This window comes from Symphalangus syndactylus, chromosome X (assembly GCF_028878055.3).
Source record: "Symphalangus syndactylus isolate Jambi chromosome X, NHGRI_mSymSyn1-v2.1_pri, whole genome shotgun sequence".
Lineage (NCBI taxonomy): Eukaryota > Metazoa > Chordata > Mammalia > Primates > Hylobatidae > Symphalangus > Symphalangus syndactylus.
The window spans coordinates 25,556,128-25,578,411 of NC_072447.2; the positions used below are offsets into that span (position 1 = coordinate 25,556,128).

The 22,284-nt window shown below is 40.1% G+C and overlaps 1 protein-coding gene across 1 annotated transcript in view; it reads right to left on the minus strand.

Moving 5' to 3' along the window:
• ARHGAP6 (Rho GTPase activating protein 6) overlaps positions 1-22,284 on the minus strand; it is a 523,176-nt gene that overhangs the window by 344,490 nt on the left and 156,402 nt on the right. The window lies entirely within an intron of this gene.

The window sequence follows — 22,284 nt, forward strand, 5'->3', positions numbered from 1 at the left end:
CTCTGTCTCAAAAAAAAAAAAAAAAAAAAAAAAAATGCAAATTACTAGGATCTCCCCTGGAGTGCTATTATTTACAGAGGATTTTTTTTCCTCTCCCTCTAATATTTTCATGGTGATACTAACTGGAGACTTTCAGAATAGGGGCTACTGTGGAATGCTGGAGAATTTCTTCCCCAGGATCTTCCGTGGCTGTATTACTCAATGATTCGATTCCCACGAGCTTCTCTTAGGGAAGCTAAGAGTAATTTTTTTTCACATGCATGCCCACCCACACATAATGGCTGCAGGCCTTAATCCAACTCCATATAATCAATTTGCAGAAAGACACAAAAGCTGAAAGAAGGGACAGGGCACTATGGAAAGTAGCAGCAATGCTGAAAGTGCTGTGATAGAAACAGCCCGAGTTGTGGTGTCACGGTGAGTGGAGTACAAGCTAATCGACAGGCAGAGTGGGGACTCCATGATTGAAGGATACGATGAGTGTACCAGAATACAGTAATGCAGGCATTTCCTAGTGGAGTCCTTAGAGAAAGAATGCATGTCAAGTACAGTGGCCAAATAAACTACAAGACACCCAGTTAAACCTGGTTTTGGATAAAGAACACATACTTTTGTAGTATAACTATATTCCAAATATTGCACAGGATATATTTATACTAAAACGTTGTTTGTTTTCTGAGATTCCAATTTAACTGGATGTCCGGTATTTTTATTTGCTTAATCTGGCAACCCTAATTCTAAGGAAAGAAAGCCTCAGCTTACTAACGGCAGGTAAATGTGAGAAGGGAGAGGAAATTCTTAATACAGGTCCAGTATTCTTTATTCCCCTAGCAGAGAGGAAACAAGACACAAATGACAAATTAACTCACTAAGAATAAGAGTCACACCAAATCTGGCAAACTCCCATGAAGTTCATAGAGTTCCACAGCTTAGAGGGCATTTTCCCCAATTTAGCAGGTGAAACCTGGAAGCTACAGTTGCAGGAGCCCAGTGTTCTAAGCCAGTGGTTCTCCACCAGGAGTGGTTTTAACAAGATCTGGGGGATATCTGTCACAATTTTGATGGGGGAATGCTGGTGAAATTGGCTTCAAGTGGAGAGGGGCCAGAGATGCTACTAAATATTCTACAGTGCACAGGACAGTCCCCCACAATGAGGAATAATCCAGCCTCAAATGTCAATAGTACTTGGGGAGGAGAAACTCGACTCTCAGCTAAAAAGTAAGAGAAGCCTAAATGGGGAAAAGAGGAATGGCACTAGAAGCCATCACTGACAGCTGGTGTACCCCCAGCAGCTGGAGATAAAGAGAATCCAGCAGATTCCACGCAGTACCTGGGCAGCCAACATTCCCGTTCTCACGTAAGACTTCTCATGGAGGCACCCTAATGAGTTTGGGGAATGTGCAGAGGGCTGATGAGTGGGTGTGCTGAGATGCTGACCTCTCCGCATTTTTCCTTCCATAGGGGGCCATGAGCTGTAGGGATGGATGTCTCTGTTGGATTCCTTTTGCTTATATTGTCCTGGTTCACTTGGCAACCATCAAGCAATGCCCACCCACACTGTGGCTCTGGGAGGCAGACTTGATGCTGGTCTGGACTCTCATGGACCCTGTGGCAGATGTCCTTGGGGCTCAGCTCATATCCCCTCCAAGTCCCCAGTGTTATGATTAGTGGCTCTAACAGGCTCTTACTCCAAACGACCAGCCTTGTGTCTCTTGGTTACAGAACTACACACAGACTTCCCGAATCTCTTTTGCCTGCACATGTGAAGAACCAGGAGTGCCCAGAAATTTATATGCCGACCCCACAGTGTTGGCGGGGTAATCCCGATGGGGACCACAGCACTGAGTGGGGTCTACACTGTCCCCAGTAATTCTCTGTGGAGTTGCACTTAAGTTATCTTCTGGGGGGTGAATTTTATGAGACCTTGAACTCTGTGGAGCCTCCCTCTCTTCTTCATCCCACTTCCTCTACCATTTTTTCCCAAGAGTATTTCCTGACCAATCCTTTTCCTGTTAATCCTAGTCTTAGAGACTGCACCAGAGGAACACAGTGGAAGGCAGAACTCATCGTGCTGTCCTCAGCAGATCTGAGGGATAGACATATGACCCAAAATGGGCTGCAGCAGATATTGACCACTGCCTTACCAACAACCATCTGTACACACACCCTCTCCTGCCATGTACACCGAGCCTGCAATGTGTTCAAGAGGCAGCAACCTTTGGTTTCAGGAAAAGCTGTCCCTTCACTTAGCCTCAGATGCCGAGCCATGATTGCTGTAAACCACTCATGTTAACTCCATCGCTTCTTGCCAATAATTGGTCTTGGAGTGAACATGTGCCCCACTTCTGGCCAATGGGATATAAAGAGAAGTCCACTGGAGTTTTTAGAGTAGAGATCTTCTATCCTCCAACAGAAGAGTGTTGTCAGAGGAATGACCTCTTTTCTATCCTTTCTTCCTCCTTATGATGCTGAGGTGAAGAAGTGATGCTTGGAGCTGCAACCATGAGCATGAACTCAAGAGGGTTACAAGACACTGCTCAGCTCCTGCTATCACTGAGTCACTGACTCAACCCAAGAGCCCCCTACCTCCAAACTTCTAGCTCTGTGAGATAATTAAATGTTATTTTTCTTTTCTTTTCACTTAAGCCACTGCTGATTACTCTTCTGCTTACCAATGAAAATATCCTGAGATGAAAGGCAATCATAGCCCTCCCATGAAACTGGTTAATAAATTGGATGTTGTAATAGAAATGGTCTCAATTCCTTTGGGATCATGAGCTGTAGGGATGGATGTCTCTGTTGGATTGTGATTATCTTTTATGACTATAGGGAGAAAGACATATTCAGTGGAAGAAATTAAAGCGAGCAGGGAGGGAAACAGAGCTGAGAGACTGCTCCTATAATAATGTTAATTCTTATAGTGACACCATCTTCAACTCTCTATCTGTAAAGTGGGAATAATAATTCCTATTATGCAGGGCTGCTATGAGAATAATTTGAAATAACATTTCAAATTGTAAAGTGCCTGGTTCCACTTCTCTTAAATTTAAAAACCTAGAGAATAAGGTATTCCAGGCTTATCTGCAAAGAAGCTTAATCTTTTGTTATTCAATAGTATTTGAGTTGTATCCTAAAAGTCAGTGTGCCTGAGCTTGAAAACTGGCTTCCCTTGAAAAGACTTTGGCATCTGATGCAGCTTTGCCCTGGTATGTGCAGCAGCTGTGCTCAGAGATGTCCAAAAAAGAGAGGAGGGCAGAGGAGGAGAAAGGGGAAAGAAAGGAGAGAGAGAGAGAGAGAGAGAAGAATTTTAGAGAAGATTAAGTAGGAGGAGGAGGAGGAAAAGATGAGGACGAGGAAGAAGAGGAAGGAGAAGAGAAGGAGGAGGAAGAAGAAAAAGAGAAAGAAGATGATAATGAAGAGGAAGAAAAAGAAGAAAGAGGAGGACAAGGAGGAAGATGAAGAGGAAGAAAAATAAGAGCAAAGGAGAAGGAGGAAGAGAAAAAAGGAAGAAAAAAGAAGAAAAAAAGGAAGAAGGAGGCAGAGGAGGAGGAGGAAGAAGAGAAGGAAAAAGAGGAGAAAGGAGAAGAAAAGGAAAAGAAAGAAGAGGAAGAAAAGAAAAAAGAAAATAAATAAAACAAATTGTATACATAATTGGGATTCCAAAAAGCTTAATGGATGTATCATTCATCAAGTATCTGTTGAACCCCACTCCATTAAAAAATTAAAAAGCTAAAATTTACTGGCTGCTTCTTGTCATATAAATCATGTTTAGCATTTAGTTTGCAATATTACATTTAACACTCAAAAATAAAAAAAGAAAAACTATTAAATAGGGGCTTTTATTTTTCTTACTTTACATTTGAGAAAACAGAAGCTCAAAAAGTTATATAAATTGCCCCAAGTCACACAGTTAAGTGGGTGAGCAGGGATTCAGACCAGGTGTGCCTAAGTCCTTAGCCCCATTCTTAGCCACTCTTGTGCTAAATGCCACTGAAGACATTCACTGAGAATGGAAAAAAAAAACAAAAACAAAAATAAACAAACAAAAAAGGACATCACTTAGGTGTCATGAGCTAGCCAGTGTAATTACCCAATTATGTATATTTGACATACTTAACATAAGTAAAAGAAAACAAAATGCAATTTAACATTCCCCTGTCTCGAAGTTCACAGCCAATAGTGGAGACAAAGTGTAAATACATCATTTTAATGCATGACCACTGTTCTAATGAACTCACTCCAGAGCCACTGCAAGTTTCATAGAGAACATGTTTTTAATGCCTAGTCTTCCGGGATGAATGAAGATTTATCAAGGAAAGAGTATTAGAAGAGAAGAGGGAGGGGGAAGTAAGCTTCCAAAAAGGTATGCAAGGCAGAAGGTGTTTTCAGAGAGGTGATCAGCTGAATGCATTGGAAGTAAAATTGTAGGAAATGCCGTTTAACTTCCAAAAATATTCTGAGCTTACATAATGTTAGTCTCCCTTCTCAGCTCCCAAGTTCTTAGTCATGCAATAAACATTATTTTTAAAGTTCCCATCTACTTTTGTCTCTCTTCCACACACATAAGTAAAACAAACTTTGAAACTGTTCAGCAATTTATAATAGTTTCATGTGATTTTTCGAATCAGCTCTAATAAATGCTAAATGAAAATATAATTTTATATGCCATACCCATTCACACACGCACTGCTCATTTTCCCTGTGATGACTTGGGGCAGGATCGGGGTGGGTGGGATCAGCGAGCCCAGTTGCTACACCTCTTCAATTTGCAGGTTCGCGAGGAAGGGATTTTTCCCACAAGAATTTAGCTAGCTGGTGAGAGGAGGAAAACACCGAGCATTGCTTCCTGACCCCTGGGGGCCTATGGGTGGGTGCCTTACTGCCTTTTCTCTCCAACTCATTCATACCAATTGAAGAGCTGGTCCCCGATTCTTTCTTTTATATGTAGAAGCAGTTTTACTGAGCAGATATTTTATTTGACAGCATAAGAAACAGAAGCTGATTTTGATCTCAGTATATAGAAATCACCGGTAGGCATATGATTAAGTCTGCACAGGGGATGAGAGCAAGAGAAGCCTGGGAGGCATGAAATGTGAGCCCAACACACACAAGCCACCTCCTAATAAGGAAAAATGTTTTGACCATACTCTTGCAAGAAAAGTCTGGGTTATAGTGACCTGAAAATAAACTTGCCCAGACGTCATGCTAGGTCAGGTAGAAAACCCCAAACAATCACTGGGTTACCATGGGTGAATCCTAAATCAGACGTTAAGTAAGTTCAAGGGCCAAGAGAAAAGAAATTTTTAGGAGAATTAAAATTTATTTTCTGGACGTGTAGAAACTTTAGCTCTCTACATATTCATTTGTTCATTAATTCACTCACTTTTTCATTCGATGGATAATCTCTGAGTGCTTATGATAAAGCAAACATTGTTCTGGTAATAAGGTAATCTGCCATGAATGAGCCAGGTTGAGGAGAAAACAGAATGAAAACATAAATCAATTATAAAAAATAATAAATCAGTTAAAATGTTACATGTGAGAAATACCTTCCTCCTTTCCCTTCTTCCTTTCCTGAACAATTCAATCCAAGACCCATGACATCAGGCCTTGCAGGACAGGTAGCTGCATCAGGTGGGGCAGGAGTGGTGACCCAGCACAGTGTATCAAGTATCATGAGGAGGGCATTCACTCAGGGTGATCTGTTGCTGGGGATCAAGCCCAAGTGGCATGAAGAGGGCATCCACACAGGGGAATGATGATGCTGGCCTGGCATGGGATGTTGAAGCCTGAATCAGGTGAATAAGGTGCCCATGTGCCACGTTGGTGGAAGTGGTACTGGCAGTGGCTTGGCATGGGATTTTGGAGCCTGAGGCAGTGACAGGAAGCACAGGGTGGGGTGTCAGAGCCCAAGAAAGGTGAGCGAAGCATCCGTGTAGGGGTGTGGAGGCTGGTGGTGGCAATGGGAGATTGGGTACATATGGGGGTAATTGATCAATTATGGTTATGTGGAGGGTGGGAGGACCACGTTTCTCACTGTTAGAGAAGTAGAAAAGGAAAATGAGAAATGTTCATGTGGTACTAGATTGGAATTAGAAGCACTGGTGTGAAGTCATGATTTTTCAATACACAGAGATAGATATAGAAGTAAATGCATATGTAGATGTATGTACATATTTGTATATATGTAAATAAATGCATAGATTGCCCTGGATCTCTCCACTGAGAAGGTCTAAGAGTTGTGACATTCAACAGTAATGAGTATACTCTGTGTACCAATCTTGGTTTCTACATACCATTTTATACTAAACAGACCCAGGTTTCTTTGGGGAAGTGGCTTGAGAGCTGGAGCAAGAAAGGCACGAGGTGAGGCTAGAGCATTTTGTTGGGCCAGAAATCAAGGAAGTATTCAAAGAATGATGGGAACATATCGAAAGAACACAGTAAGCATCTTGAAGGGGCTCCCACTGCAGGGCTTCAGATTCAGCAAATAAAAATAGAACATACCCAGTTAAACTTGAATTTCAGTTAAACAAGTAATAATTTAAGTATGTCCATGCAATATTAAGCATGTATATGCAAGATTTTAGACCTATTTTACTAAAACAATTAACTGTTTATCTGAGATGCAAATTTAGCTGGGTGTTCTATATCTTATCAGGCAACCTTATCCCACTGCTAAATGTAGGACCCTTTCAGCATCAAAATAAATGAAAGTAATGGATTCTAACCCATTGAATAGAATAGGAATCCATGAGTCCATGGTGATATAAATGAACAAATAGAAAGAGAAGAATTCTTTTCCCTGTAGTGGAATGCCAAATAATAATTATAGGAGTGATGGAAATAGAAAATTATCAAATGTCAACTAACACAGTAATAATTAATTTGGCCAAGAAACACCACTAAAACTAGTGAGTGAAAGTTTGATGACGAATGGGATATTTATACCTCCTCAAATGTGATATTCATATCGAAAACATATAACTTGAAGTTAATTATAAGGAATCATCAGACAAATACAATTTTACATTCTACAAAGCAGCTCTCCAGTACTCTTCAAAAAATGCCAAGGTCATGCAAGTCAAAAAATACTGAAGAACTGTTCCAAATATAAAGAGAGTAAAGAGATATGACAACCAAGTACAACTCATGATTCTGGACTAGATCTTTTTGATACAAAGGAGATTACTTAGACAATTAGTTAAACTTGTTAGAGCATGGGAACTAAATGGCTATCGGGTACCATGCTCATTTACTGATTTTGATGGCAGTATTTTGATTATTTTTTGTAGGAATTACACAATAAATTATTAGGAGGGATAGGGCATCATGTTGGAAACTTACTCTTAAATGATTTAGAGAAAAGGTTCCTTATACCATTACTTCAACCTTTTTGTAAGTTTAAATTTATTTAAAGTATCTTTAATCACCACCATTAAAAACGACATAAAATGAAACAAAGCTCTATTTCATTTTTAAATAGTAAAGAAGCTTGTCACAAAGACCTATCAACAGTCTATACCAAGGGTACCCAACCCCTGGGCTGCAGACCAGTACCAGTCCATGGCCTGGTACTGGTATGGTTAGGAACCGGGCCACACAGCGGGAGGTAAGCAGCAGACCAGAGAGCATTACCACCTGAGCTCCACCTCCTGTCAGATCAGCGGCTGCATGATATTCTCAAAGGAGTGTGAACCCTATTGTTAACTGTGTATGCAAGGGATCTAGGTTGCATACTCCTTATGAGAATCTAACTAGTGCCTGATGATCTGAGGTGGAACAACAGTTCCATCCTGAAACCATCTCCCCCACAACCCTGGTCTGTAGGAAAATTGTCTTCCACAAAACAGCTTCCTGATGCCAAAAAGGTTGGGGAATGCTTCCAGTTTTTGCCCATTCAGTATGATATTGGCTGTGGGTTTGTCATAGATAGCTCTTATTATTTTGAGATACGTCCCATCAATACCTAATTTATTGAGAGTTTTTAGCATGAAGTGCTGTTGAATTTTGTCAAAGGCCTTTTCTGCATCTATTGAGATAATCATGTGGTTTTTGTCTTTGGTTCTGTTTATATGCTGGATTACATTTATTGATTTGTGTATGTTGAACCAGCCTTACATCCCAGGGATGAAGCCCACTTGATCATGGTGTATAAGCTTTTTGATGTGCTGCTGGATTTGGTTTGCCAGTATTTTATTGAGGATATTTGCATCAATATTCATCAAGGATATTGGTCTGAAATTCTCTTTTTTGGTTATGTCTCTGCCAGGCTTTGGTATCAGGATGATGCTGGCCTCACAAAATGTGTTAGGGAGGATTCCCTCTTTTTCTATCGATTGGAATAGTTTCAGAAGGAATGGTACCAGTTCCTCCTTGTACCTCTGGTAGAATTTGGCTGTGAATCCATCAGGTCCTGGACTCTTTTTGGTTGGTAAGCTATTGATTATTGCCACAATTTCAGAGCCTGTTATTGGTCTATTCAGAGATTCAACTTCTTCCTGGTTTAGTCTTGGGAGGGTGTATTTGTCGAGGAATTTATCCATTTCTTCTAGATTTTCTAGTTTATTTGCGCAGAGGTGTTTGTAGTATTCTCTGATGGTAAATTGTATTTCTGTGGGATCGGTGGTGATATCCCCATTATCATTTTTTATTGCATCTATTTGATTCTTCTCTCTTTTCTTCTTTATTAGTCTTGCTAGCGGTCTATCAATTTTGTTGATCTTTTCAAAAAACCAGCTCCTGGATTCATTAATTTTTTGAAGGGTTTTTTGTGTCTCTATTTCCTTCAGTTCTGCTCTGATTTTAGTTATTTCTAGCCTTCTGCTAGCTTTTGAATGTGTTTGCTCTTGCTTTTCTAGTTCTTTTAATTGTGATGTTAGGGTGTCAATTTTAGATCTTTCCTGCTTTCTCTTGTGGGCATTTAGTGCTATAAATTTCCCTCTACGCACTGCTTTGAATGTGTCCCAGAGATTCTGGTATGTTGTGTCTTTGTTCTCGTTGGTTTCAAAGACATCTTTATTTCTGCCTTCATTTCATTATGTACCCAGTAGTCATTCAGGAGCAGGTTGTTCAGTTTCCATGTAGTTGAGTGGTTTTGAGTGAGTTTCTTAAACCTGAGTTCCAGTTTGATTGCACTGTGGTCTGAGAGACAGTTTGTTATAATTTCTGTTCTTTTACATTTGCTGAGGAGAGCTTTACTTCCAACTATGTGGTCAATTTTGGAATAGGTGTGGTGTGGTGCTGAAAAAAATGTATATTCTGTTGATTTGGGGTGGAGAGTTCTGTAGATGTCTATTAGGTCCACTTTGTGCAGAGCTGAGTTCAATTCCAAGACAGGGATGCCCTCTCTCACCACTCCTATTCAACATAGTGCTGGACGTTCTGGCCAGAGCAATCAGGCAGGAGAAGGAAATAAAGGGTATTCAATTAGGAAAAGAGGAAGTCAAATTGTCCCTGTTTGCAGATGACATGATTGTATATCTAGAAAACCCCATTGTCTCAGCCCAAAATCTCCTTAAGCTGATTAGCAACTTCAGCAAAGTCTCAGGATACAAAATCAATGTACAAAAATCACAAGCATTCTTGTACACCAGTCACAGACAGAGAGCCAAATCATGAGTGAACTCCCATTCACAATTGCTTCAAAGAGAATAAAACATCCAGGAATCCAACTTACAAGGGATGTGAAGGACCTCTTCAAGGACAACTACAAACCACTGCTCAATGAAATAAAAGAGGATACAAACAAATGGAAGAACATTCCATGCTCATGGGTTGGAAGAATCAATATCGTGAAAATGGCCATACTGCCCAAGGTAATTTATAGATTCAATGCCATCCCCATCAAGCTACCAATGACTTTCTTCACAGAATTGGAAAAAACTACTTTAAAGTTCATATGGAACCCAAAAAGAGCCCGCATCGCCAAGTCAATCCTAAGCCAAAAGAACAAAGCTGGAGGCATCATGCTACCTGACTTCAAACTATACTACAAGGCTATAGTAACCAAAACAGCAGGGTACTGGTACCACAACAGAGACATAGATCAATGGAACAGAACAGAGCCCTCAGAAATAATGCCACATATCTACAACTATCTGATCTTTGACAAACCTGACAAAAACAAGCAATGGGGAAAGGATTCCCTATTTAATAAATGGTGCTGGGAAAGCTGGCTAGCCATAGGTAGAAAGCTGAAACTGGATCCCTTCCTTACACCTTATACAAAAATTAATTCAAGATGGATTAAAGACTTACATGTTAGACCTAAAACCATAAAAACCCTAGAAGAAAACCTAGGCAATACCATTCAGGACATAGGCGTGGGCAAGGACTTCATGTCTAAAACACCAAAAGCAATGGCAACAAAGGACAAAATTGACAAATGGGATCTAATTAAACTAAAGAGCTTCTGCACAGCAAAAGAAACTACCATCAGAGTGAACAGGCAACCTACACAATGGGAGAAAATTTTTGCAACCTACTCATCTGACAAAGGGCTCATATCCAGAATCTACGATGAACTCAAACAAATTTACAAGAAAAAAACAAACAACCCCATCAAAAAGTGAGCGAAGGACATGAACAGACACTTCTCAAAAGAAGACATTTATGCAGCCAAAAAACACATGAAAAAATGCTCATCATCACTGGCCATCAGAGAAATGCAAATCAAAACCACAATGAGATACCATCTCACACCAGTTAGAATGGCCATCATTCAAAAGTCAGGAAACAACAGCTGCTGGAGAGGATGTGGAGAAATAGGAACACTTTTACACTGTTGGTGGGACTGTAAACTAGTTCAACCATTGTGGAAGTCGGTGTGGCGATTCCTCAGGGATCTAGAACTAGAAATACCATTTGACCCAGCCATCCCATTACTGGGTATATACCCAAAGGACTATAAATCATGCTGCTATAAAGACACATGCACACGTATGTTTATTGCGGCACTATTCACAATAGCAAAGACTTGGAATCAACCCAAATGTCCCACAACGATAGACTGGATTAAGAAAATGTGGCACATATACACCATGGAATACTATGAAGCCATAAAAAATGATGAGTTCATGTCCTTTGTAGGGACATGGATGAAACTGGAAAACATCATTCTCAGTAAACTATCACAAGGACAAAAAACCAAACACCGCATGTTCTCACTCATAGGTGGGAATTGAACAATGAGAACTCATGGACACAGGAAGGGGAACATCACACTCTGGGGACTGTTGTGGGGTGGGGGGAGGGGGAAGGCACAGCATTAGGAGATATACCTAATGCTAAATGATGAGTTAATGGGTGCAGCAAACCAGCATGGCACATGGATACATATGTAACAAACCTGCACATTGTGCACATGTACCCTAAAACCTAAAGTATAATAAAATAAATTAAAAAAAAAAAAAAAGATTGGGGACCGCTGGTCTACACCTTCTATATCTCTCTGTCCAACTCAACTCAACGTTAAGCATTTTATCAGATGTAACGTGTAAGACATAATTCGTGTGTGCAATGATTTTATAATAATCTACAGAGGATCTAGGTCTTATGTAGGGTAAGACATAACTATTAAATCCAGATAGTTTATGAGAAGTTCCTAATGAATCATACATGCAAAACTGGGTAAAGTATTTGAGCCAGTGTTTGCTCTCAGCCCACCAAGGGAAGATGAGTTTCTGTAAAAAGCATAGAAAAATAAAGACAAAGAATTTAGAACTAGACAAGGAAGATCTTCAGATGCTCAAACAACAGCAATGAGCCAAGGGCTTCAAAGAAGAGAAGCTCTGAATAGCTGCTGAGACCCAATTAGGAGATGGCTGAGTCAATTCAGGTGTATGATAACAAAAGCGCTAACCAAGGTTAACAATGGCAGAAGGAAAAGAAGGTAAGGAAAGAACAGTATTGGAATTTTAAATGCAAAAGAAACAATCTTTGTCTTCTTTAGTTTAGAGCACAGGTTGGCAAATGCTTTCTGCAAAAAGCCAGATACTAAATATTTTCAGCTTTTAGGCCAGTTTCTGTAGCAACAACTCAACTCTGCCATTGTAGTGCAAGAGCAGGCATAAAACCATACTTAAACAAATAGGTATGGCTTTGCACCAATAAAACTTTATTTACAGTAACAGGCATGTGGATCAAATTTGGCTCACAGGTCATAATTTGCCAACCCCTGGTTTAGAGAAGTCCAAGATATGAATAACTGTATGGTTTTGACTTAGGGTGACTTGAAGAATGATCACACCACTGAAATGAGTAGAAAAGCCAGGAGGAAGAGGTATTTAACGTAACAGCATCAGTTTCATTTACCCATGCTGTGCTTGAACACTAAAACGAGAGGGCTAGCAGAGCCAAGGGATTGGTGACTTGACCATAGAGAAAAGAAGGCCATAGAGACAGGTAGCAGGATGCATTCTGTGAAGGTGTTGGAAATGTAAGGTAAAAGGTAATCAGGAAGCATGTGAGAACCATGAGAATGTGAGGACCAGACAGGTAGGAATTTGAAACCAGGCACCAGACAGGCATCAGAAGGGCACTGAAGGTGAAATGGAAACAAGACAGTGAGTTAAACCAGAAATACGGGTGGCAGACATATCCTAAGATGACCCCCCTCCAGTAAATCACACCCTTATACAATCCCTTCCCCTGGAGTGTGGGCAGAACCTGTGACTTACTTTGTACCAACTGAATACAGCAAAAGTGATACGATTCCACTCCCATAATTATATTCCATTATATAAGACTCCATCTTTAGCAAGCTGGGCTAAGAGACTCTCCCTTGCTGACTTTGAGGAAGTGAACTGCCATGTTGAGAGGTCTGGGAAAGGGACATGAGGCAAGAAATGAGGGTGGACTCCAAAAGCTGAGAGTAGCCCCCAGCCAACAGTCAGCAAGAAAATAGGGACCTTGATCTTACAACCACAAAGAAATGAATTCTGCTAACAATCACATGAGTTGGAAGCTGAACTGAAGCCCCAGAGAGAAATGCAGCTCAGCTGACACACTGATTGCAGCCTTGTGGGACCCTGAGCAGAGGACCCAGTTATGCTGTGCTTGGACTCCTGACCTATGGAAACTGTGAGATAATAAATGTGTATGGTAAGCCTCTAAGTTTGTGGTAATTCGTTATGCAGCAATAGAAGACTAATACAATTAGGAAAATGGTGTCCCAGATGGTGCTGTGATTTCAGACTGCAATTGGTTTCCAGGTCTCCTTCTATTTGCCAGTTTATGGCTATTCACAGTCTTTGGAAGGCCCAAGCCTAGAAATGCCTCAATTATTACCAGCTTTATACATTTTCTTGTCACTTTTCAAATAATGGGTGGGAGGTAGAAGGAAATCATGTTAGAATTATTTTACTTAAACACAAATTTGACTTCACTTTGGACAATAAGACCCGATCATAGTATATCAACATTGAAACATCAGATAAAAACTTAACCATTTTTCAAAAAGAATATTTAATGTTGGAATTGTGATGCCAAATGTGAATGGTGAAGGGTGAGAATGAAGCAGTCAAGAGGTTGGAATTGAAATGGGCATCACATAATTATTTGCCTATTCTTGCCTCTTCTGAGGAATGTCAACAGTGTAAAAACAAGCCAGAACAGACTTTGGGGGAAAACAGAATGCAATTTGCAGTGTATCATTTTAATGACCCTGTTATTTAACAGTGCAATAATAAACAGAACAAATAAAAAATTCCTTAATATATGGTTTTAAATAATTAGAAACCAAACATCCTATATCAGAATGAAAATTTCTATACTAGAAAAGAATGGCTTAAAAAGAAAACCCCAGCGAGCCATTCAAAGAGCACTGCTATCTACTGACCAAGTCCTATATGTGCTGAGCATTTAATGAACAGCTAAACAGAGAGAGGTACTCAAAAGACCAACTTGATAAACCTGATGGGGGAAAGTTATACACGATCCTCGTAAGAGTCGAGAATAATATAGTTAATATAGTTGTGGAAAAGGGAATATTTATATGTACTAACATAGGCAATGTTGAAGGTAAGGAAATGTGCTTGTATACTATAGTCCTATTTATTTTGAGAGAGAAAGAGGAGAGAGAAAGAATGAACTAGATGATTAGGTCTCTATCCACCAAAATTTGTTCTTCATTTCTTGTATACAATAGAATTGTAGCTTGGCATATGGCCTCCCAGCTACACTTCGATTCTGGGCCCCATTAACAGTTAGGGATAGCCATGTAAGTAAGCTTTTTCCCAGCCTTGTCTCTTAAGTCAAGGTGCACGTCTTCTTCATACTGCTTCACTCCTTCCCACTAGACAAAATGGTGACCACCAGAGTGGCCTGAGGGACTATGTTGAAGACAGCAAAGCCAATGTCATCTTGGGTCCCCAGCTGACTGCCTGGAGCACGGCTTCCTATCAATCTGGACTATACATGTTGGGCCATGATGCAGACAAAAAACAAATCTCATTTTTTTTAAGCCACTGAATCACGGGGGTCTCTTATAGCAGCTTAAGCAATCCTAACTTATATGCACATTATAATAGAAAAAGTATATCATACTATGTATGTGTCTGTATATGTACTGAAAATGTTTACAAAAACACTCAATAAACTGTTACAAGTGGTTATTTCTGGAGAATCAACAAACATGGCAATGAGGGGCAGTAATTATTGAATAGATTCAGAGAGTGATCCACATGAATTCTCTGGTCCAGAGCCCATCCCAAAAGCTCAGACTCCATCATGGGAACCAGGCTTAGCCAGTTGAATGCTCCTGACCAGCACTTTAAACGCGTGGAGAGTGACACAGAGTAATAGGACAATGAGATGGCACAATTCATGGTGGCCAAAATAGCACTGAGAAGCCAGCAGGAGTGGTGGTAAGTGTCCATTGACACTTCCTTACCTTACTATTCATTGGTGTGACTGTGTTTGTGTTACCAACTGCCAATGGTTTGGGGTATGGACAATAGGGTCGGATTCCTGAGGGTGTCTGGGCCCCAGACAAGTAAGCAGAGGATTCAGCTGTGGAGTCCAGATGTAATAGCAAAAAGAGTTGCTCAACAGAGAAATAGAACAAGGATGCACGTAAATATAGTAAGACCTGGGCTCCACATTCAAGCATCAAAATATTTTGTAAAAATTCCTATCAAACTGACAGAAAAAGGTTGTGTAAGATTTCCCATACAAAACAGAATGTCTTTTTTTTTTTTTTTTTTTTTTTTTTGAGTTGGGTCTTGCTCTGTCACCCAGGCTGGAGTATAATATCAGGATCATAGCTCACTGCAGCCTCAAATTCCTGGGCTCAAGTGATCCTCCCACCTCAGCCTCCCAAGTAGCTGGCACTACAGTCACATGCCACCATGCCCAGCTCCATTTCTGAAATGAAAACTGGGCTCCTCAACACAGCAGTATGGATGTTTGGGACCATTTCTGTTACAGGGATGGTGGCATCCTCTGCATTAGATAATATTTATCAGTGTCCCTGGTATCTACCCACTAGACACCAGTAACATGCCTCCCTCCTCCACTGTGACAACAAACATGTCTCCAGCATAGCCAGATGTCCTCTGGAGGACAAATCCTCCCCTCCAACCCAGGTTGAGAACCACTGCATTAAATGAACAAATAAAAATCAGTGTATTCCCTCTAATGTTTTCTTTTAAAATCCACACAAAATGGTCAGATCCTTTGGGACGTAACTGAGCATTGGCTCAGTTGGTAAACATGCCTGGACATGCTTTAAAAACTTGTAGTCAACACAACATGGAGCCTTACATTAATTAAGAGAGATTATAGAAGCAAGATTCAGAAGGTCATGGCCAATGGTCCTAATAAATAAGACTGTTTGAAAAGGATAAATGTAAGTTTATTCACTTGAATCCAAATCAACAATAGCAAATTATAGGACAAAAGAGTAGAGATTTGGTTCCTGAAAAGAAGTTCTGCAAGAGCAGATACTTTCAGAGCCATTTCACACATACTCCTAGTGGTCAGCTAGGTTGACTGGTAGTAAGTTCATCTCTGAGAGGTGGTCACCAGGCTTTGAGGAACCTGAAAGGAAGTCTGGAACCCTTATAGTCCAAGGTGCTGAAGGTCACAGGTCCTGCTCTGATTACAGAGAAATTTTTGTAAACAACTCACCCTTTGTGTACTTATCTGGGGAGTTTTTTTTTTTTTTTTTGAGACGGAGTCTTGCTTTTTTCACCCAGGCTGGAGTGCAGTGGCTCAATCTCGGCTCACTGCAAGCTCCGCCTCCTGGGTTCACGCCATTCTCCTGCCTCAGCCTCTCCGAGTAGCTGGGACTACAGGCGCCCGCCACCACGCCCGGCTAATTTTTTGTATTTTTAGTAGAGACGGGGTTTCACCGTGGTCTCGATCTCCTGACCTCCTGATCCGCCCGCCTCGGCCTCCCAAAGTGCTGGGATTACAAGCGTGAGCCACCGCGCCCGGCCTATCTGGGGAGTTTTGCAGAAAAGCCAGGGTAGATCAAAGGCTCATTCTACCATTTATTTTTATTTTCATGATTACCTTTGCATATCTAAATAAATGACTCTGGATGGTTGGAAGTTAAGGAGCCAGTCACTTTTGTTTGAAGAAGTACAAAAAGAAAAACATTTACAGATAAGAGATTTGAGAATAAGAATTTTATAACTAGCTTAACATATTTAGGAAATATTGGAATAAAAATAATCCTATCAATAACAGAGAACCTCAGGCAGTCTCAGGGCCTATATTTGCATTTGTCTGTACAATAATGTTTGAGCCAAGTAAAGATCCAATGACATCATAGTGCACTATATGAACGAACATCTCAAGTAAGCAGAATAGAGGCAGAAAATTCAGTTATCATGTTAACACAAGGTAGCCCTTAAAGAAGTCTGTCTTTTAGTAGTTGGTGGAATATTCCCAGCCTCTGCCGCCACCCCTTTCCTTCTCTCTCTGGCAGAGACTTACCTCCTACTGAGGGCAAAAATGCCATATCCTTGCCCTTACTTCCCTAGACTCCTTTGCAATGTGGATATGGACACACAACCCAATCCTGACAAATGAGACTTGACAGGACATCTCCCAGGAGACTTTTGGGAAAGTTTTTTTTTCCAAAATAACAAAAATTGAAATTCCCTCTTTTCTTCACCTGAGTATGCTCCTTCACACAGCACCTGGTAAGGCTGTAGCCTATCTACATGGAGAGAGACATCTCTGAGCCAGGGAAGAGAAATGAACTGTATCTGGGTAACTGTAGTCATTGAGTCCCTGAGCTAATCCTGGAACCATGCTCCAGGTTTATATCTGTGGCATGCTGACTCTAAGGTGGTCCTAAGGATTCCCCTCTTTCCCTTCCTGGTATTTACGCCCTTACCCAATCTCTTCCCTTTGAGTGTGAGCTGGTCTACCCAAATATGGCAAAGGTGCTCTAACAAATAGACTCCACAGCACCTTCTAACAAATAGAATATGGCAAAGGTGATGGGACGTCACTGCCAGAATTGTAACTTTTGTCTTGATAGTTGATTCTGCTGTTGCCTTCTTGGCTTGCATGCATTCATAAAGTAAGCTGCCATGTTGGAGAGACACATGAGGCAAGGAGTGAAGGAGGGTGGCCTCCGGCCAACTGCCAATGAGAAGGTGAGACCCTTAGTTGAACAACCTTTAAGGAGATTCTGCAAACAACCAGAGTGAGCTGGTAAACAGGGCCTTCCTTCACCAGTTGAGCCTCCAGATAAGACCCCAGCTCAGGCTGCCACCTTAATTGCAGCCTCATATAACTTCTGAAGCAAAGAAATCAGCTAAACTGTGTCCGAACTCCTGACCCATAGAAACTGTGAGATAATAAATATGTATTGTCTTAAGCCACTAAGTTAGTGATAATTTGTTACACAGTAATATCTAATGCAATGCTTATGTGAGATAAAAAGTGTTCTTACTATTTAAGCAACTTTCAATCATGTTCTCTGTTAGTGCAGCCAAAAGTAGCCTAGCTAATACACAGGAATATTTCTTGTGTTTATCCTTTTTATGCTTGTAATATTTTATTAGCACAAGAATGAGCTACTGCTTATTATAAAATTTATTATCTTACATATCTGCTATTTTAAGCTAAAAAAGCTATGTGTTATCGTTATATTCAAATAAATGAGGGACATTCACAAAATTATCAAGTGTTCCTCATTACAGTTGACATTTGAAAGTGATACATTTCAGTTAAATATATTCGGATTATTTTGAACTAGCAAAAAAAACAAGAATTATTGTGCTTATTTGTAACATTTTAAAGCATTCTTATACAAACAGACATTTTCTACATTTGTGTTACTGAAATGAAAGCATGGAGTTGGACCCAAGTCTTCATTTTTTTTAACCATACATCCATCGCTGGATTTTAATAAAGCCAAATAATCTGTCAAATTAAATTAATATTACTACTGTGAAACTTACTGATTGTTACATATAAAGTATTTGTTTTGATTAAGAGATTTAGTAGTAGGTGGTTTCAATGCAGTAGAGGACCATCCCAGAGAATCATTATCCATAAAATATATAAATCCTCCTGCCCCTTATTTTGTAGCACCAAAGAGCTGCTTAGTGGGAAGCTGTATCACACATCAGCCCTATAAGCTGTGGTGACTATTTTGGTGACTTTCTTTTGGTGCCCATATTTGAAATTCTGTTTATTTTCTCTGCTATGTATACATCTTTTATTGGTTTACTGATCACCAGATCTTCTTTCTTTTGCTTTGGCTTCAACTGCTGTGGAGGAGGAGGACTTAACTTTTTGTGGTTCCCTGAGGGCCATCAAAGTGAATTTACTGTATGCTACGAAGCCTGTATTTTAAGTAAGATCATCAGAGACATAAATTTCTAATGTAATACATCCAGCCATGTTTGTGTGATACTAATAATAACTTAGTTGGATTATATAGATAAGATTTCTGAACATAAGAAGTTTATTCATAGTCTTACATAAATAACTATAGCTCTATTTCAGTAAAATTAGAGTAAGTCAACACTGGAAATCTGTTATGGGCTGAATGTATCCCCCTAAAATTCATATTTTGAAGCCCTAACCCCCAGTGTGATGGAATGTGAAGGCAAGGTCTTTGGAAGGTAATTAGGTCCAGATGAGGTCCTGAAGGTGGGACCCCATGATGGGATTAGTACTCTTATGAGAAGAGAAAGACCAGAGTGTGCCTCCCTCCTTCCCCCGATTCCTCCTTCCCCCTCCCTCCTTCTCTCTCTCTCTCTCTCTCTCTCTCTGCCATGTGAGGACACAATAAGAAAGTGACCATTTGCAATCCAGGTAAAGAGGCCTCACCAGGAACTGAATCTATCAGCACCTTGATTTTGGATTTCCCAGTCTCCAGAACTATGAGAAATAAATTCCCATTGTTTAAGCCACCCAGTCCATGGTATTTTCTTATAGCAGCCTGAATTAAGACAGACTTCATGAAAATTTTTCTTCCTAATTGATCACTACTTGAACAACAAACTCTAGGGTAACGGTTCTCAACCTTCTTTTTTTTTCACTTTAACACACCAAACAATGATGCTCACATACTTGACATTCTTCCATGTGGGTATAATCCCCAAAGTTGTGCACAATTGGCTGCAACCTCTTTATCTTGCAATCAGAAAAGGATACTAGAATATAACTCAGCATATCATTATTGTTGCTGTAACCTTGAATTTGATTGAATTTCAATATATAAATTATATTTTGCCAAAATTTGAGATTTATCCATGTTGACACATATTGGCCCATTTCACTTATTTTTACTGAAATATTATCCCATAATTAATTTATCTATTCTCATAAGGGTATGTTCTTTCTGATTTTTTCCCATAACAAATAATGTTGCAATGAACAGTCTCATGCATGTATATGAGAATTTCCCTAGAGTATGTATTTAGAAGTGAAGCTGATGATTCAAGAGCCTGGAATCTTCTACTTTAATAGACACCACTATACCGCTCTCCATAGAGGTGGTACGATTTATAGGCTTTCATGTTCACATGCAATGGATGAGAACTTCATACATATTCTCATTTTCTTTCACTTTCGTTAACTCCAAAAATTTATCTGTGCCTGTTGCCAGATGACTAAAGAAGGAGGAGTATCTATATCACAAACTCAGCTCCACCTCATTCTACTCTCACCATCTGTGCATTCAGTCAGTCACTCCTTCAAAAGACATTGATAAAGGGCCCACTATGTGCTCAGTCCAGTGGGGGTGTCAGAGTAGGAAAACCTGTCTGTGCCCTCCCTACCATAAGATCTTAGGCTACTCATTTCAGCTCCCTGAACTTTGGTCTTATTTTAATCAAAGTGGGGTAACATTTACCTCACGGAGTAAATAGTAAAAAGTAAACCAAAGTTTGAGGATATCGAAGCATCTGTGGGCAAGGGGAATTTTTTAAAAAAATAAAATAATGTCCCAATTCTCAAATACTTTTTTGTTGTTGTTGAAATAAAACAATTATACACAGGTAGAAGACGTGAACTCAATAATCCTGTCCATATTTTGAAACCATTTGGTAAAAGAGCAATATCTGGAAGTATTTTATTTTTTCTTTTGCTTATTTGACATATAATAATTGTACATATTTATGAGGAGGCATTTTGGCATGAACATACTATGCTGCATTTGGTCAGGGTCTCTGGTAACTTCCAATACAGACTGTAAGAACCAGGGTACCTATCAACTAAGTTATATCTAGGAAAGCACTTCTCCCCTTCCCTGTCCCACTAACTAAAATAACATCCTGGAATGAGATGTTTCTGTTGTAATATTTTCTGGCTATGTCTAAGAATGCCAAAACAAGTGAAAACTAAAACACGCAGGCAAATCAGGTACTCGGCACTCTAAGAACTGGTTGTTTCATTGACTTGACCTTTTCTCCTTCTAATACATTGAGTCAAACTGACTTTTGTGTGTAGATGAACCCTAATGTTTATTGCGGAATTGGGAGTCACTCATCTTTAGTCAGTCATGTGCTTGATGTGAAGATATTTGTGAAGTTTACATTTATGAAAATGTTTTCTCAACTTCAGGCAAGCAGTTTTTTTTTTCCCTTCTAAACACACTGTAGGACTTTTTTTTCTATTAATTTATTTATCTTCAAAATAGTAGTCCTGTATTTCTCCACTCCTTTGCTTTCTTAAACAAAATGGTGTCTCCTCATTCTTCCTCTCCATGCCCCACTGGGGCCTCCAGGACTTAAAGATCCTCTGAATAGTCTTCTTGCAGTAACTCCTCTCCAAAGAGCAAAGGTTTCTCCAACTTTTAGGTGTTTATATAACCACTGTTTTCTCACATCTTTTTGCTATCTTGGGCTCTAGGTTCCCTGACCTCTAGTTCCCAGTGTTAATGTTCTCATTTTTCATCTATTTCATCCTTACTGCCTGAAGGGACTCTGATCCCTGCCTCTCCCAGGCACTGCTGGATGCAAATGGGAAGAGGAAGCAGCGGCATGGAGGTCTGCCCCTGGACAAGGGCCATCTTTACATTCTGAGTCACCCAGATTTGCCAAGTGTGACTTCAGCTGGAAACAATCTTGAGGCAGAAAGACTTACTGAGCCATATTCTGCAGTTTAATGAGTGCGCACATCAGCTTTCTTCTCAAAGACTGATTCAGATACCTAGGTCTCGTGGGTTTTTTTTATTTGCATAATTTTCTTACTGGAAGAGTAATACTATTTTCTAACAGAGTCTTTAGGAGGATATCTGAAGAAGGGAGAAAATTGTTTAGTCACATGTAGAAACTTTTCTGTGATTTTATAAAATGAAAGTAGTTGAAAGGGCACTGAGCCACCTGAACCACTGTTTCTTGTTTTCATTCTATCAATAAATATTTATGGACCCTTCCTTTCTTTGGAAGGTACTTCCCAAGTCACTTGGTCATCTACCTGCTTCATCCATGGGGGTTCCCTCTCCTTATTGACTTGCCTACTATGCTGTACTCCACTGAGAATAAAATACCCTTTTCCAAAGTACATTTTAATAACTTTTCGCTAAATCCCACAACTTAAGTTTCAGAAGCAAAGAGAAGGCCAGGCACGGTGGCTCACACCTGTAATCCCAGCACTTTGTGAGGCCGAGGTGGGTGGATCACTTGAGGTCAGGAGTTCAAGACCAGCCTGGCCAACATGGTGAAACCCCGTCTCTGCTAAAAATACAAAAATTACCCAGGCATGGTGATGCATGCCTGTAATCCCAGCTACTCAGGAGGCTAAGGCAGGAGAATTGCTTGAACCTGGGAGGTGAATGTTTTAGTTAGCTGAGCCGAGATGGCACTA